This window comes from Grammomys surdaster, unplaced genomic scaffold, assembly GCF_004785775.1.
Source record: "Grammomys surdaster isolate TR1022 unplaced genomic scaffold, NIH_TR_1.0 213, whole genome shotgun sequence".
Lineage (NCBI taxonomy): Eukaryota > Metazoa > Chordata > Mammalia > Rodentia > Muridae > Grammomys > Grammomys surdaster.
In genome coordinates this window covers 4,840,061-4,857,894 of record NW_021604658.1, presented here as the reverse complement: position 1 = coordinate 4,857,894, position 17,834 = coordinate 4,840,061, and positions in this window count along the sequence as shown.

The window sequence follows — 17,834 nt, the reverse complement described above, 5'->3', positions numbered from 1 at the left end:
AAAGAAAGAAAGAAAGAAAGAAAGAAAGAAAGAAAGAAAGAAAGAAAGAAAAGAGGAGCTTAAAGTCTCTCCACCTCCACCAAGCTCGGGTAGCAAGTAAGGAAGTGGGTGGGAAAAATGAAAGATCTGGAGGGAGGGAGAGGAGCGAAGATGTCAGGCTGCTGTTCAAGTGAACTCACAGCAGCACAAGATCAAACCAGTCGCATCCCAGCCTGGATCTAGGAGGGGCTCACAAGGCCACACCTGACGCAGAGGACCTCTGGGTCATTAACTACTGTTGGGCCAGGGAAAATCATTTGTCTTTAAGAGTGCCCCATACCTATGCAAACATGGCCAGCACGACTGACAGTTACACCAGCACGGATCCTGCATCCAAGGCTCAGGGGACATCTCAGAAGAGGGGTCAAAAAGGAGGTAAGAGCTAGAGACCCAGGACGTCTGCTGTGAGATCGTGCCTTCTAGCTATGTCAGAAAAGCTACGTCCCTGAAATCGCAACAACATGGCTGCCTAAGCATAGTCTGAAGGATTCCAACAACAGTTGTCACCCCTGTGTAGATGGGGGAAGTCTCACAGGGCCACACCCCTAGGGTGAAGAGCTACAAGCAATTAACAACTGCAAGAAAGGGAGAACCAGTCTTCCCCAGGGATGAGCCCTGGGATCAATTATCTAATGCCCAGCGATCAGCTCTGGGAACACATACATGCAGACAGCACTGTATGGACCCAGTGGGTTATAGCTATGAGCTTATTCATTTATATATAACACCAGTGGCTAAAGAAGAGGAGGCCATGAACTTGGGGAGGTTGGTCAGACATGGGAAGGTAGGAGGGAGAAGAATGGAGGGAGAAATGATGTAATCATAATTAAGATTATAAAATTGCACAAGGGAGGAGACTGGAGAGCTGGCTCAGGGGTTAGGAGAGGTTGGTGCTCTAGCAGAGAGAAGCCAGGTTCTGTTTGTAGCACCTACATGGCAGCTCATGGCCATCTGTTATCCAGTCCCAGGGGATCTAATGTCTTTCTCCTGGCCTCCCAGGATACCAGGTACACGTGTGCTGTTCATATATACTTGTAGGTAAAACACTCACACACGTCTTTACACACACACACACACACAAACATGTATATGTTTTGGTGTTCAGTTTTTCAAGACAGAATTTCTCTACGAAGCCCTGGCTGCCCTGGAACTCACTTCTGGAGACCAGGCTGGCCTTGAACTCAAAGATTCACCTGCCTCTGCTTCCTGAGTGCAAGGATTAAAGGCACGTGCTGCCACTGCCCAGTTCCACTTCTTCTGTGACTTACACTTCAGGTACTCAATCACTTGTGGTTTTCTCTTCTACTAGATCCCAGCAGCTCTTTGCACACGATAGCTGTTCACCTTTTTATTTGAACTTTGTACTGACTTTTTTTGAGTTCCACACTCATGCACCCCAATCCTACTCACCTCCCCACCCCTCTCTACCCGCCACCCTTGCAACCTCCCCACAGAGAAAATAAACAACAAAACAAAGCAAAACATAAAAAAAATCTCATGGTAGAAGCTGCCTTGTGTCACAGTGTGTCCCACAGTGTCTCCTTTTGTCCACACATCTTTACTTGCAAATGTTCATTGCACTGAGTCATTGGTCTGGTTCGAGGCCTCTGGCTTCTGTTACTCCGTCAATACTGGGATTCTCCTCAGGACTCCTCTCAGATATCCTGTTGTTGCCCTGTGACACGAAGATCCTGCAGCTTTGGATCTTCAGGACTGGCCTCTTCACAACCTCCAGCAGTTCACAGATAGGGTAGTGGTTGGGGTGGGACAACTCAGAGCCCTGGATCTGGGCTGGGCAGTAGTTGAGTTGCTCAGACTGCCATCTCTCCATCATCCACATCGTCAGGGCGAGCTCCCTAGCACTGCCCCAGCTAGCTCACCCAATGCCAGCAGGGCCAGCTCTCCTGCTTTCATACCCTCGGGAACCAGCTCCCCTGCACCCAGGCCACCAGAGTCAGCTCTACCGTGCTGCACAGTTAAGCTGCAGGGCAGGGAGCCTGCTCTCCCAAGTGTTGCAGCAGGTGAGGGGTGGGGCCAGCTCTCCAGAATACCACAGCCAGTGAGCGGCTGGACCAGCTCTGCACAGCCCTTGGACATCAACATGGTCTCAGGCCTCAACCCAGACTAAGGATATCCATATGGTCTTTAGTGGTAACATGAGCCACAGGCATCGACAGAGCTCTGCTTCTGCATGGCTGTGGACCCAGACATGGCTTCATGGACTAGGACTTCACCATGGCCTCAGGTGGAAGGGGTGGGTACTCACATCAGGCGTTCCACTTCTCTCTCTCCCATCTCTTTACCACATCCTCGCACACTGTAGTGGCTCCCACTACAGGCAGGCCGCTGATAGGCTCTGGGTGTCTTCCCCTGCCAGCACCGCATGTTATCCACTTTTTTGTGTGTGTGTGATTTTATTTTATGCATTTGGGTGTTTGTCTTCATGGATGGCTGTGCACCATGTGCATGCAGTACCCATGACAGCCAGAAGAGGGCATCAGAACCCCTGAAACCTGAGTTAATGGACAATTGTGGACAGCCATGTGTGTGCTGAGATTCGAAAGCCTGTCTGCGTTCTTAACCAGTGAGCAGCCAGTGTTCTTAACCACTAAGCTTTCTCTCTAACTCTGAGTCTTCACTACAAAAGTACTAGAAACCTTTCTGAGCTTGACATGAGACCGAGAAGACAGTAGACTGACAGTTCTGGAGAGCAGGTTATATAAATAACAAGGGAACAACAATGACAACTCTGTAGTGTGGAAAATACCAACAAACCACCGCTAGTACTTTTGTAGTCATAACTTTATTTTAGGATTTTCATTAAATTATTTTATTTATTTACATTCCAAGTGTGTAATTTTATTTTTATATCCTTAATCCACTTATAATTGGTTGAATTATGGCACTAGCTAGAAAACCAAGCTTAAACCTTCCCTGAAATTCCCAGCTGAGTTTCAGCACTACTTATCCAATAACCAACCCATCCTTACCTCACTAATGTGCAACATTATTCTGTCATATACTTAACATCCATCCGCCCAGGGCTGTTCTTCCAGACTCTTTCCTGTACTCCCTTCTCCTGTCTACTTCTATACCTGAGTCATGATGTTCGGTGACTGTTATTATACGCTTCTTGCTTTGTTTTTGAGACAGTGTCTCTTGATGTAACCCTGACCAGCCCAGTACTAGCTATGTAATCCAAGCAGGTCTTAGATTTGCAGTGACTCTGCTGCCTGAATGCTGACATCATAGGTGTCCAGCATTGGCTGTAAGACACACAATAGATAACAGATAATATCACATCTTTATATTTTATTTTTTTTTACTGGGAGTTCTCATACATTTACCTTCTAAATCAATTTCATTATGAGGTTGTGTAATTAAAGACAAAAATTAGAAAAACTTAAACCTTGAAATTATAAAACTTGGGACTGCAATCCTAAGACTTGGGACTCTAGGCCAGGAAGATTGTGAGTTTGAGGCTAGCTTAGGCTACATAGCAAGACTCCGAGATAGATAGATTTAGATAGATGGATGGATGGATAGATAGATAGATAGATAGATAGATAGATAGATAGATAGACAGGGACTAGGTGTGGTGGCACAAAGCCTCATTCTTCCATATGTGGAAGTATATGCCTCTGTGATTTCAAAGTCAGCTCAGGCTACGTAGTGAGACCTTGTCACAAGATCAATAAGTAATAAAGACTGAGGATGGGGAATATAGCTCAGAGGTAGGCTCTTGCCTAACAAGTCATGTTTTTGATAAAATGAAAAATAAAATTTGTATTGGGATGGTTAGGAGTACCTGAATCATAAGCATTATTTCTGAATGGATGGATTGTGACTGGGTGAACTGGGCATGATAGGGATCACCCCTAATCTCAGCACTCCAGAGGCAGATAGCAGGCAGATCTCTGTGAGTCTGAGGCCAGCCTGGTCTACATAGATTGATTAAAGCTAGACAGGTATGTACACTGAGACCCCATCTCAAAAAAAAAAAAAGATTTGGCAAAAGGGGAAAGGATGGTTTTTCTGGATGCTGTCATCCCAATACAGGACCACACTTGGGTCAGGACGATACTCAGGGAACAGCTATAGGGGAGATGCCAGCCCTGTACCCCAGTTCATCCTCCTCAGCCTGCTGGCTACTCAACTTCCAATTTGAATTCTTGTTTGGGTCTAGCTCTGATTACTAGTGGCCATGAGCTGTTTCTCTGGTCTCCCAAGTGCCTTCTGTTCTCCCAAGATAGCATATATGGTCTTCATTTTGTAAACTATTCATCTTTACAGTGGTGCCTGCCACTTCCAGACTAGCCCCTCATCCCTGATGTCCAGGGGGGCCAGAGTATTGTATCTTTGGTGCTGTAAAAATGCAGTTTCTATAGCTCAGATGCCTTCCTTCAGCTTAATTTCCATATCATAAAACCTATCAGGAAACGACCACTGGGCCAGGCAGTGGTGGCACATGCCTTTAATCCCAGCTCTTGGGAGGCAGAGGCAGGCTGATTTCTGAGTCCGAGGCCAGCCTGGTCTACAGAGTGAGTTCCAGGACAGCAAGGACTACACAGAGAAACCCTGTCTCGAAAACACCAAAAAAAAAAAAAAAAATCAAAACCAAAAAAAAAAAAAAAAAAAAAGGAAATGACCACAGTTCAGGCTATCTTAGTGTAAGTAAGTGGCAGCTTGAGGGAAATGCTTGACATTTTAGCAGCAGTAACCAATCAACAAACACACAACACAACAACACAGCACAAATACCCTCTTTAGTGTCACTTGGGCCTGCAGATGTTTGTTAGGTGACCACAGCAGGACAGATGTGGTCACCTAACAAACATCTGTCTTCCCCCTTGCTGCCTTGACCGTGTCAGGCTTGGACCAGCTTTAGCCAGAGCTGTTGCTGCTTTTGCACACCTGAGCAGCTGCAATAGCTCCCACCCCTCCCTGCGCTCCCTGAGCACCCGAAGTCCTTCAGAGGAAACTGTTTGTTAACCCACCCCATCGAGCCAATAGCAGTTGCCTCTCTGTTCTAAGAGTCCGATGGCACCTCAGCTAATGCTGACCCCCTCTGCACAGGAGTGAAGCCTCTTAAGGTCTGGCCTTGCATTTAGGATCTTCCTGCCTTGGCTTCCCAAGTGCTAGAATGACAGATGTGAGCCACCACATCCAGCTTAGCACGGTGCTTCTTGGCCGGTGATGGGAACTGAGGGTCTTGGGCTTGAGAACTTGTGATAGTTCCTTAGGGTCCAGTTTCTTTGGGAAAATGACTTTCTCTTTCTCTCTCTCTCTTTATTTATGTGTACATGGATGTCAGAGGAGAACTCACAGGAGCTGGCTCTCTCCACAATGTCATCAAGCCTGAAGGTAAGCTACCTTATCAGCCTAGAGCTCAGCTTCTTAAACTAAGTGTGTGTGTGTGTGTGTGTGTGCCTGTGTGTCTGTGTGTGTGTGCCTGTGTGTCTCTGTGTGTGTGTTGCAGGAAGTTTGGCAACAGTGAAGTCTTACCTGTATTCCCCTCACACTTACCTTGATCTCGTTTCTATTGCTTCTGTGCCAGAAGGCCACCAAGTCTCCTACTCTTTCCCTGAGAATGAAATTATATTTCAATTCCAAATTTTAAAAGATACTTTAAAATAAATAAAAGTGTGATCTTGGTAGATCTTGGCAGTTCTATTGGCGCCATAGACTATATGTTTTGGTATTCCACTGTAATCCACTTGCAAGAAGACAGTCAACTTTGCATGGGCTCAGAATAGGAAAGCACGCCACAGCAGGTTGGGGCTGTAACACAGCCAGCCTTGCCTCAGACAGTAGGACTGTCTGACAATATGACTCCGGAGGTCCCATGGAACTAGAGCTGTCTATGAAAAGGGTTCCATGTGGAGCTGTCAGTGAGCCCAATACAAGGATATCACAGATGCCTAGGGCTCTAAACCAAAGCATGCCATCTGCAGGAAGAACCATATACCAGCTGAGAAGCCACTACCAGAATGCAACTGGGCACCAGCAGAAATGAAGCTTCTGAGTGAGTCATGACAGATGGCTAGCTGGGCTGCCATCATGGGCTAAGCTCTGCCTGACCCCACTGGGGGCAGCCAAGTCCAGCCAAAACGGCCTGACAGATGGGCAGAAGGCAGTCGGGGTCAGCACAAGGAGACTACATGACTCGTGGCCCTGACTCCCACATCACACAGTGGTGGTACCCCTGGCTTTCCTCCTTCATTTCACACTCGTGTAACAGGAGGGGGCCTTCTGGGAAGTTGATGGAGGAGGAAAGAGGCCAAGCTAAGCACATAGACAAGCCATCATGTGTGAGCCAAGACCACTGACATTTTACTGAAGACAGACGAGAACACTCCTGGCTCCCAGATGGCTCAACTGGACCATTTCTTGTGTCCCTATTCCCAGTGTTAATGAACAACATCAAAGACTTGAGAACTAGTACCAAACATCCATATAGTCAGGAATGAGAAGGTGGGCGATCCTTCCTGACAAGCCGCTCAGGCCAGCAGAGATGCTAGCTGGGACAAGATGAACCTAGCACAGGCTATAGAGAAAGAATACCAGTGGAGCCTTGGTGTCAAATAAATCATCTGAGGCTGTGGTTCTTCCACTAATCCAGGAAACAAAACCAATTACCCTTAGAGGTACCATCAAAGATGATACACACTCACTCTGAGAAGAGGAAAGTCTGGGCCCCAGGAAGGGAGTGCTGTCATGAATAGTGTCCGTCTGTCCTCTCTTCAAGGCATTCCACCTAGACCTCCACTGCTAGGAATATGGGCTGCTCATGGCTCAGAGCTTCATCCCTCACTGCAAACTGCCTTGCCTAAATCATGTCTCTTCTTATGGGATGGAACAGCTGGTTAATAGCTGGCTGATGGGTCTGGGCGGGAGGGAGGCAAAAGTCCAGCGCTCTTACCTTAGGCAACTCAAAAGGACCATCCTAGCCCCAGATCTCCCTGGTGGGGTCAGTTGAAGCCGTAGCACACTGTAGGCAGCATCTTCTCCACAGGTCCCACCTTTCTGACCCCGTTTCCATGTGTATCTCTTGCTAACACTTCTACCTCATATCCTGTCCATAGCTTTCCAGCTCGGAGCCCGTTTCCAAGGAACTCAACTTCAGACATCTCCCAAGCTTAGGTCAATGTATTCAAAAACCCAAAGAATGCTGACTCAGTCAAGGGACCCCTGCAGTTGCCCATCCATCTGTCAAATGTTATTCCTAGCCTGCTTCCTTCTATCCCTGCAGATCCCAGCATCAGGAAGAGGCAGCCTATCCCACACTTCATTGGTAGTGATATTCATGTGCCCTTCTTCCTCCCTCAAAACCACACGACTGGGGAGAACTTTAGACAATTATAAGAAAGCCTTTGTAAACAAGGGCATCCAAGGGACCTCTTTGAGGGAGTGTATCCAAGCTTGTCCTTCCAAAGTGAAGGGGAAGGCCTACTAGCATTCATGAAGTCCACAGGGGCTTCAGTGATGTGCAAGAGTATTTTTAGCAAATGACAGAAAAATGGAGAAAACAGGTTGATTGATTGACAGACAACCCAATTTTTTAATCTGGACATCTTTAATAAATGTTACGATGCAGGATTATCCATCTTATCACACCCGGATTTCTATCCTTCACAAGGAGATAGCCTTGACTTTGGGGGCCAGGATAAGCGGCTTCTTAATCAGAAACCTCACTGTAAATGCCACAGTGTGCATCGCCAGTAAGTCCCCTCCCAGCCAAGTCTCTTAATTATTACAGTTTGTTGAGTGGGGGCATGGTGGTGGGGGTGTGCACACGCACGTGGGGGCTCACGTGCCATGGCACACACGTGGAAGTCAATGGACGACTTGGGGGAGTCCGTTCAGTCCTTCCACCACGTAGGTCTGCAGGATCAAATCTAAGTTGCCAAACTTGACAGCAAGCGCCTTTGCCTACTAAGCCATCTTTCTGACCAACTATAAACAGGAAATGTCACTTTGCCTAATCCTAAATTTGAAAACAAGCAAAATGCAAGTGCCAGTTTCACCCGGATGCAGTCATACTGTCCAAGAGGCTACAGTCACAATGACATGTCTCATGTGTTGACAGAAGGGTAAGGTCTTAATCTTTTGAAAATATTTTTATTTTTCTGGTATCAGTATTTTTGCCTGCATGTATGCCCATGAACCACTTGTGTGCCTGTTGCCTGCCAAGACTAGAAAGAGGGTGTCAAAGCCCCTGGAACTGGAGTCCCAGATGGTTGTGAGCTGCCATGTAGGTACTGAAAACTGAACCCCGGTCCATTGAGTTGTCTCTACAGCCCTTCTTCTCTAAAGATAAACAAACAAATAAGAACTCTGTGTGCATGAATGTGTGCACTCATGTATCTGAGTGTGTGCATACATGTGCCTCTGCAAGTATGTGGAGGGCAAAGGACAGCCTTGGTAGAAGTTGCCACCTTATCTCAGACATAGTCCCTTGTTGTTTGTTCTTGCATGTGCCAGGCTAGCTGATTCTAGAACTTCCAGGAATCTGCCTTTCTTCATCTCCTATCTCATCATGAGAGAACTTGGATTACCAGCTTTATGAGAGTTCTAGGGGTCTGTGATTAAAATCCTCATGCTGCTTCAAACAAACAAACAAACAAACAAACAAACAAACAAAGTGTTTCATGTGTGCCATGAACTCCTGATCTTCCTACCTCCACCTCCTAATTGCCAGGATTACAGCTATGTGCTACGACGCCCATGCACGGATAGGAAACAGTGCCAGGATTTTCCGGATGCTGAGAAAGCACTCTATCACTGAGGTGGATCCAAAATGCTAAGCTGTTTGTTTGTTTGTTTGTTTGTTTGTTTGTTTTTTTCAAGACAGGGTTTCTCTGTATAGCCCTGGCTGTCCTGGAACTCTCTATGTAGACCAGGCTGGCCTCAAATTCACAGAGATCTGCCTGCCTCTGCCTCTCCAGTGCTGGGGTTAAAGGTATGTACCACCATGCCCAGCTAATGCTAGGTTCTTAATACCTGGGCTCTCTTGGTTCTTACAGCCCCTCAAAGCAGGGTGATGTGGTCCATGCCTGTAACCCCAGCACTCGTAGGAGTGAGAAAGGAGGGTCGATATGAATTTAAGGTCAGCATGGGCTGTAGCCTGTAGTGAATTTCAGAATAGCCCTGGCCATAGTGCAGTACCCTTTCTAAAAAATAAAAAATAAAAATAAACAACAAGCTATGTATAGCAGACCAGGCCTATAATCTTAGTACCTGGGAGATAGACCAGATTCTCATGAGTTCAAGGTCAACCTGAGCTACATGAGACCTCATCTCAAAAATAAGTAAATAGGGGCTGGAGAGATGGATCAGCAGGTAAAAACACTTTCTGCCGGTCCAGAAAATGGGAATTTGCCTATAACTACAGCTCCAGGGGATACAACGCCCTTTTCTGGTCCGTGGGCACCCACATGAACATACACATAAATAAATCATAAAGCAACTATTTAAATAAATAATAACTTAGCTTTAAAATAGTTCTAAAATAGTTCATAAATAATAGCATAGTTCTTAATTATGACATCAAACAGTAACAGCCCCCGAGCTAAAATTGAGAGCCCTTAGTAGGTCCTCAGCAAGCAGTACCTACAGTTTGACCACCGTGGCTGAGAAGAAAGTAAAGGTCTCAGGCTGTCCTTACTCTTATTTCTCTCTTGGAAAGCTGATGGTGTCTTTAATCCCAGCACTCTGGGATTAAAAGGAGCTCTGTGAATCCAAGGCCAGCCTCGTCTACATAGTGAGAGACTGTTTCTAAAAAGCATCACCTTTCCAATGATTTTTTTTTTTTGTTGTTGTTGTTGTTGAGACAGGTTCTCATTTAGCCTAACCTGTCCTCAAAACTCTCCACATAGCCAAGGATAACCCGAACTGCTGGTCCTCCTGTTTCTACCTCCTGAGTGCAGAAGTGTGCTCCCGGTTTATACCATGCCGGGAATAGAACCCAGGGCTTGGAACATGTCCGACAAGCACTCTGCCAACCGAGCTACATCCTCAGCCCTGAAAACCATGCTTGCTGAGCTCTGTGGGTCACAGCACTGCTGCTCCAGAGTCCTTGGAGAGAGCAGAGCCTCGGATGGGGAGGAGGTGGCTGAGAATCACCTGCAGTACTCACACTCCGGCACTGGGGGCAGCACTATGGCTTTAGCCGTAAGGCCAGCTCTGGGCGGATTTTGTTATCTCATAACTGAGGATAATGGTAGGTTTCTGCCTGTCTCCCAGTGTGGTGTCAATTAAATTAGATTCAACAGTATCTGGAAAGCTTTCAGCATAATATTAGGTACCTGTGAACTGTCCCATGACAGTATCAGAAGACACCAACGCCCTCAGATATGTGCTCACAGGTGGAGCTGGCTACTTGAGATTCACTGCCTCGGGTAGGCTTGATCTGGATGCTCTACTCAACTCCGATGGTCATTACTTTGAAGGGCTGGAATGTGGGCCTCCTGGATTTTATCTCCCATAACCCATTCTGTGGCCTACAAATAGAAAGGACAGTAATTCAGATATGGCAAGGACCCAAAGTCAACACCACCACCATCCCCCGCCCCCACTAAATCCCCCTACCTCTAACTGAAAGCACCCCTGCAGCCAAACGGCGAGTTGTGCTGTTGTGATAAAGCAGAAGGCTGTTTGAAAAAATAATCAGAAGTTCTCTCAGGAAGCCCAATTATATTTTTACATCAAGAATCAAAATGCTGGCGCGGTAGACTTCAGCCTATCATTCACCAACCTTTTATCCTGTAATTAAGCCAGCTCTGCTGCTGAGTTAATTCTTCCCTGAGTGACACCACCCTTCGAGCCAGCCCGTATGTCGGGAGAAGACTTCAGTCTGATGATCTATTACACCGATACATCACCGCGGCGAGCTGCCTCCTTAATGATTTATCCATAACACACCGTCAGAGTGAGGCACACTCATAATATATTGCTCAATAAGTCTGTGGTGGCCAAGGAAGGAAGTGACGGGCAGCGGCTCACTCCGTGTCCTGGCATGGCTGGTGTCAGTGTGGGCCCACACTGGGCTCTCCCTCCCTAAGCCAATGTTTATATAGGCAGGAAGTGTTTCTTGCCCATGGACCTTTAAAACTTGAAAAACCACAAGCCAGGAGGATAGGAAGGCCCCTCCTCTTTAGTAGAGTTAACCTAAACCTGTCGTGTCTAAACACTGACACTCTAAGTTCTTACTATGCAGGAAGTCAAGGCCACTGTATGCTCTGCCCCTAAGCCCTGAGTGTCATCAACTCTGTAGTCCATGCCAAGGGTTCCCTACCACCACCCTGCACTGTGAAAACTACAGCCTGGGCCACCCAACAGGAATGTCCTTAGTTACAATCGCATGGGGCCAGGAGGGATGGCTTAGTGAGGAAACTGCCGGTGATGCAACATGAGGTTCTGAGTTTGATCATCCACACAACGATATGACAAGCTGGGCATGGTGGCTCATGCTTATCATCCATCGCCAGGGAGGGAGACAGGAGGGTCCCTAGGACTCACTGGCCAGCCGGGTTAGTCTACTCAGTGAGCCTCAGGCTAAGAGAGAAATCCAGGATCAAAAAACAAGGTAAGCAACTCCTGAAGAATGACAACCAAGGTTGACATCCATCCTGTACACACACACACACACACACACACACACGCATGCACACGCACACACATGCATGCACTCATGCACATCCACTTAAAATTATTTTTAAAAATCATTTATTTTGGGGATGGAGAGATGGCTCAGTGGTTAAGAGCCTTCTGAAAGAGGCTTCTCTTTCAGAGGTCATGAGTTCAATTCCCAGCAACCACATGGTGGCTCACAACCATCTGTGATGGGATCTGATATCCTCTTCTGGTGTGTCTGAAGATGCTAGAGTGTACTCATATACATTAAATAAATAAATAAATAAATAAATAAATAATAGATCTTTTTTAATAAATCATTTATTTCTTTAGTATGATGCGGTGTAAATGTGCTTCCTAGCCTCCTTCTCCCATGTGGGTCCTGGGGTCAAACTCATTGCCAGGCTTGGTGGCAAGCTCCTTTATTCACTGAGTCATACCAGAACATCCTCCCACCAAAATCATTTTAAGCAGAGTGTGGCAGGCTGAAGAACAATTCTGTTTCATGGAGCTTTTGTAAGCTTGACTAAGACAATGTGCAGACAGCTGGTAGTCTATAGAAAGCACTCTGAAGCACTAAAGGTGTGGCACAGTGGGTAGAGTCTAGCATCCCAGAGGACCTGGGTTCGAGTCCCAGCACCACACTAGAGGAAGAAGAGCGCATTTCCCCAGGGTTAGTGCCGTGGTAACTGTCTTAATTCTGACAGCCTCAAAGTCTCCAGGCTCAGGGCTGGGCCACGGTGGCAGGTGCCTCTCTATATACTGTTCTTTGTCCCATGGAGCCCTGTCAAAAGAAATAGAGGCAAACGTGAAGGAGTGGATATTTACGGAAATCCATAGTATGATGAAGACGAAGAGACTGGGGATCAAAGATCAAGCAGGATGTAAGTCAAAGCAGCGTGTAAAGTGAGCGGACTCGGGTGACGGCCCCAGGCCTCACACCCACCCCAGCAGCCGTCAGAAAGCTCAGGACGGGCTGCGCAGCCCAGCAATCCCACTAAAGAAACACTCAAGGAAACAGGCGCAGCGATGGTCCTCACAGCATCCGGGACAGACCAACCTCAGTACCAAGAAGGGCTGCAGAGGTGGGAAGGGTAACTCACCTTAAAAATATATATTTATTTTTATTTGTTTGTTTACATATGTTATGTTCATGGATGTTTTGTATGCGTGTACCCAGAAGAAGGCATCGGAATCCACGAGAATTACATGAGACTATAGTTATAGGTGGTTGTGAGCTGGGTGGGTGTTGGGAACTGAACTTGGGATCTCAAGAAGAGCGGCCAGTTTTGTTTTGCTTTTTAACTATTGAGCCATCTCTCTAGCTCCTATCTTCTATCTATCTATCTATCTATCTATCTATCTATCTATCTATCTATCTATCGACCGTGTCTCTTTGTGTAGCTCTAGCTGTCCTGGAACTTGCTAGGTAGACAAGGCTGGTATCAAATTCACAGAGATCCATATGCTTCAGTCTTCTAGGTGATGCGGCTAAAGGCTGTGCCACCACACTGGGCTGAAGATTTCTTTTTATTTCTAATGGTGTGTATGTGTGTGCATGGGTGAGTGTGCTTGTTCCAGAGGAGGCCAGAAGAGGACATCAGGTCCCCTCGAGCTGAAGCTATAGGCAGTAGTGAGTGACAGGGACTGAACGTGAGCCTTTTAGAAGAGCAGCAAGTGCTTTTAATCACTTGGCCATTGCTCAGGCCCCAGAAGAAAACAATAATGGGCAGGATAAACACCAAGTCCAAGAAGACAGCACAAGGGGGACAAGACCAAAAATGTACATAGAAATACTTTGAATTTAATAAGTTTGGTCATTGCAAAGGGGCAGCATGCAGCTAGGGCTAATGGTTGTATGTATGGGCCTGTATTTTATATATACTTTGCTCTTTTTGTATGTTTGAGGGTACTACACCAAAGCTATGCCCAGATGTACACTTAACTGAATGTAACAGCCAAAGGTAACTGGCAAACTAAGGCACCAGATTTGCCAAAACCATGGAAGATCTTTCCCCTTGTTCAGAAGCAGCGGTGCTTTTCCTTGAGCTAAGATGGGACAGAGCACTCTCTCAAGGGTCTCTGTGAAAGAAAAGATGAATAATGATGTTTCCCCAGGACAAACAATAGTCTGCAGAGCAGGAGCATGCCTCAGCATCCTGAGATGCTAGCCACAGCCAGGTATCAACAGAGGAGTGAACAACCGAATCTGAGACATCCCCAGAGTCAACAGGCCTTCGGGAGGCAGGCAGACCCTGATGTGTGAGAGAAGTTAACTCCAGGTAAGACTCTCCTAAAACTCCTGGCCCTGGTGGCAGTTAACACCCTACCAAGGCCTTGTACTGGCACAGAACACAGAAGCCAGACTGGAGCCATAGCCCTGGCACTGAAGACATCTACTCTGTGTATGCATGTAGCATCCAGGCTGCCAAGATGGAGAGGCTGGTGGCAAAGCCCCAGGGATCTCTTAAGGAGGCAGCAAACATTTTAGAGATAACACAGGAGTGTCTTGGAGTTTAAAAAAAGCACCCTGAGAGGGTTTGGGCAGCCAGCCTCTCCCACAGAATTCTTAGCAGGTTGAATGTTCCCACCCATCAGCCTTGGGTGCCATTGTTGTGTTGGGTCCTGCACCCTCACAGTCTGGGGTAGTTCCTTTTCCTTGCATCTTTATTTCTGCAGCTGCAAAAAGCTTGGGCATTTTACAAAGTTTGAATGCAGCCAGCATCTGGTTCTGCTTTGGTACTTGAAAACGACCTGGCTTTGATCCTGTCATCTCCGTGGCCAGGATGGGGAGCCACCCATTTGTTCATTCCCTTGACACATGCAAGTGCCTGTTAAGTTCCAAGTGTCGGGGCCGGATGTGGCTCAAAGTGGCTAAGTGACATGTGTGAAGTCATGAGTGGCCGGATGTGAGCCCAGATGTTCTGATTGTATGTGAAGCCATGAGTGTCTGGAGGTGAGCCCAGATGCTCTGACTGTACAGCAGAGGAAAGAGGCCAGAGCCTTCTGCTGTCACCTCTCCTGAGTGTACACAGCAAAAGAAGGAGCGGAATGAGGAGGGCTAACAGCAGACACAGGAGAGCCATCGACATGGATGCAAGCCAGACATGACAGTACATGCCTGGAATCCCAGCACTTGGAAGACGGAAGCAAGAAATACCTTGAACTCAGCTACATAGGGAGTTCAAAGCCAACCTGGCCTGGTCGACTGTTCATTTTTCTCTCCCCCTCTCTGTCTTCTCCCTGCCCCATCAGAAGTAACTAAATAAAAACAGGTTTGTTGTTTGTTTTCGTAATGAAGGCTACCGCCATTGGGTAAATTCTAAGAGTACACAACCTCCTCATACATCTTTGGTATTCTTCACTTTAAAATGTACATAAGTGCCGGGCAGGGATGCCACACGACTTTAATCCCAGAACTCAGGAAGCAGAGGCAGGAGAATCTCTATGAGTTCAAGGCCAGCCTGTTCTACAGCGTAAGTTTTAAACAGAGACACCCTGTCTTGAAAAACAAGCAAAATAAAAAAAGTATATTTATTCACTCATATATACAGTGCTGGAAAGAGATGGTCAACAGCCAAGTATGGGAGCCAGGGATACAGAGTAAGACCCTTGTCTTTGTGGGTTTTGGTTTGGTTTGGTTTTTAAGAGCAGGGTTTTTCTCTGTGTAACCCTGTCTGTCTTGGAATTCATTCTGTAGACCAGGCTGGTCTCAAACTCAGAGATCTGCCTGCTTTCGCCTCTCCTAGTGCTGGGATTAAAGTTGTGCGCCACCATCACCTGTCTGAGACCCTTGTCTTAAAAACCAAAACACCTAACTAAAGAGGTGGAAACTTCAGAGGCTGAGGATGGAGAGAGCAAATGCTTAGACAAATGGTGAGATTCCACGTTGTTTCCTGTCTGCCTTAATGCACATTTCTCCCCACCTGACCTAGGCATCGAGGGCCAAGAACTCAGCTTCTGCTGCTGGCTCATCCACAATTCGATGAGGGGGAGCTATGAGTGCTGTCTTGCAGGTTAGGAGTTCTGTTCCTCACTGCCTCCCTACCTACACCCTCCCTCTCTCTCCCTCTACATGAAATTTGCAGATGTGTCATTGAGTGAAGAAGGTTAGGAAACAGTGCTCTGGGCAGAGTCTCCAGGGGCCCGGCATAGTTAGCTCCCTCCTCTCTGGCTCCTATTATAGTACAAGGAGCTGCACGCCCCCTCCCCTACACACATACACCCTCAGGCCTCTGTCATTTGTCCCGTGGCCCATTCCTTCCATTCTCTACTCCATCCCAATAGCACCCCAGGACCTCAGCTTCCTAAACCTCAGCCAGAACGTTATTTCACAAGGACACTTGCCAACCTTGAAAGACAAGGGACCCGGAGGCAAGGAAAGAAACCGATCTTTCTAGTTGAACAGCACGAGAGCGCAGCGCCACCTCGTGGTGCCGCAGCCGACTGCTCCCGGGCGGTGACATTTTCAGACAATCAATACCTCATTATTAACCATAATCACAACCTGATGTTTACTTTTGGAGAAGTGTTCTGACAAGGGACGCACATGGACTTTTCTGCATGATTCTGAGGCTTGCAATCCTAAATGCCACAATGACTATTAAACAGTGTCCTGCCAGTGAGCAAACAGGAGGGAGCCAAGATTGACGGTCTATCTTTCTTCATCTAAGCTGCTCACCAAAAACAAAGCATCCGCTGAAGCCAGTGACCTTTCACTAACTGCTGGAAGGCAAATGCTTGATAAATAATAAATGGACCCCTACTCGTTGTTGCTTGGAACCATCTTTTAATTAAAAGAACTGAGCAGTGAGAAGGTCAGGTGACTGGTGTTTAAGCTAGAGCCCAGGAAAACCGTCAATCAAGGGTAAAATTAAGCTTGAAATGCAACGTGACTGTCAGCATAGCAAGTCAACAACAACAACAAAAACTCCCTCTGCAATCTCTCGGAGGAAGGAAGCAATGGTAGTTGATGGTGACATGTTTAGGGGACATGACACTCCACTCTCTGCCTCCTTTACCCTCCCCCTAGCAACCTGTGTCTGAGCAATAGCCACTTGTCTGGTGCGGCATCTCCACAGAAACTGCTCTGGAGCTAGGCGCATCCAATCAGAGGCCAGCGTGCCACACCCAGCACTACCCTAGGAGCGACATGGAAACCATTTCCTGTCCTTCCCACGGGAGGGCAACTGCCCTTCCTCCACCAGCCAAGGTTACCTCCAAGTGGCTCACTGAAACAGCCTGGCAGCCCACAGCTCACCCGGCAGTGAGCCTGGGACCTGACTCATCTCTGAGCCGAACTTCCAGAGCACAGAGCGGAAGAGAGAGAGCTCTCGTTTCCCTGCCCCACTCCCACGCTCTGCTTTGGCAGTGGCCTGTGCAGCAGGCCTTCACTCTCGAGGCCACATTGTGTCAGGTGCCCTCTCTCCTAGACGGACTCAGGAAACCTGCCAACGCTCAGCTTCCTGTCAGGCTTGGTCACACAGCCAGATCTGAAGAGAATGGACCAGGCCCAGTGACCCCACATGGGCCACATCTGGATCCTCTGGAGCTTTAGCATCCTGCTTTAATGACTGTGTTTTTAAAAAGACCAGTCTGGCTCAAACTTGCAGCAATCCTCCTGCTTCAGCCTCCTAAGTGATATGTTTACAGATAAGCACTAGGTGCAGGCATGTGTGTGCAATGTGGGGTGAGAACAGCTTCAGGGGGTCTTTCTCAGGCATGTGTCACTTTTCTTTTGAGACAAGCTCTCTCACTGGCCTGGAACTCGCCGAGTAAGCTAGGTTGATTGGCCAGCAAGCTCCAGGGATCTGCCCACTTCTGCCTCCCCAGCACTGAGGTTACCAGTGTGTACTACCATGCCCGCTTTTTTCTTTTAAACCACGGACATGGAACTTGAACTCGGGACTTTATTTATGCTTGCAAGGCAAGCCATTTACTGACTTAGCAATCTCCTCAACCCCTGGCTTAGATTTCTTTTGCTGCCTCAGGGTTAGGATTAGGGCCAGGGTCAGGGCCAGGGCCAAGGCCAGGATTAGGGTCAGGGTCAGGGTCAGAGCCAGGATTAGGGTCAGGTTCAGGGCTAGGGCCAGGATTAGGGTCAGGGCCAGGGCTAGGGCCAGGGCCAGGGCCAGGGCCAGGGCCAGGGCCAGGGCCAGGGC